Source organism: Apium graveolens, chromosome 3 (assembly GCF_009905375.1).
Source record: "Apium graveolens cultivar Ventura chromosome 3, ASM990537v1, whole genome shotgun sequence".
Taxonomy (NCBI): Eukaryota; Viridiplantae; Streptophyta; class Magnoliopsida; order Apiales; family Apiaceae; genus Apium; species Apium graveolens.
Genome location: NC_133649.1, coordinates 120,735,789 through 120,736,745, shown reverse-complemented (window position 1 = coordinate 120,736,745; position 957 = coordinate 120,735,789). Strand labels below are relative to the sequence as shown.

The 957-nt window shown below is 42.6% G+C and overlaps 1 non-coding gene across 1 annotated transcript; it reads right to left on the bottom strand.

Annotated features, from left to right (window-relative positions):
- Positions 1 to 299: 299 nt before the first annotated feature.
- On the bottom strand, positions 300 to 406 carry LOC141716198 (small nucleolar RNA R71). Its single transcript, XR_012572916.1, has one exon. It is a non-coding gene; the product is annotated as a small nucleolar RNA R71 (small nucleolar RNA).
- Between the last annotated feature and the right edge of the window lie 551 nt (positions 407 to 957).

Below are 957 nucleotides of genomic sequence, written 5' to 3'. Positions count from 1 at the left end.
ATCTCGGCTAAAACTTTTGAGATCAAGTCAAGCACGATTCAGATGATACATAACTCAGTTCAGTTTGGGGGTTCTCCTACAGAAGATCCCAACATGCACATTAGGGATTTCATCAAGATCTGCGACACTTTCAAGTTCAATGGTGTGATTGAAGATGCTATGAAGCTACGACTCTTCCCATTCTTTCTGAAGGATAAAGCAAAGTACTGGTTACATTCTCTACCACCAGGGTCTATCACTACTTAGGAAAATCTTGCTCAAAAATTCTCACTAAATTCTTCCCTATAGCGAAGACTGCTGTAATCAGGAATGCTCTTACTCAGTTTGCTCAACAAACTGGAGAATCTCTGTGTGAGGCTTGGGACCGATATAAGGAGATGCTAAGGAAGTGCCCACACCATGGCATGCCTAATTAGATGATTATAAACTATTTTTTCTATGATGGATTGGGTGCTACTTATAGACCCATGCTCGATGCAGCATCAGGAGGAGCCTTGTGGGCTAAGAGCTACAATGAATCTTATGAATTAATTGAACTGATGGCTGCTAATGAATACCAGAATCCTTTCTAGAGACTAACCCAGGGGAAAGTAGCAGGAATTCCGGAGTTGGATGCAGCAACTGCTATAGCTGCCCAACTTAAGGCTTTGACGATGAAGGTGGACACTTTGGCAAATTATGGAGTTAATCATATCTCTAGTGTCTGTGAGCTATGTGTTGGTGCCCATGAGACTGATCAGTGTGTTATTTCTAGTGAATTAGTTCAGTTTGTGAGCAACTTTCAGTGATCGCAACAACCTGTGCCGGCTACCTATCATCCTAACAATCACAATCATCCTAGTTTTAGCTGGAGTAACGCTCAGAATGCGGTTCAACAGCCTTATCAGCAGTACCCGGCTAAGCAGTACAACCCCCTGGATTTCAGCAACCGCAATATGCACCAAGACAACAATTCTA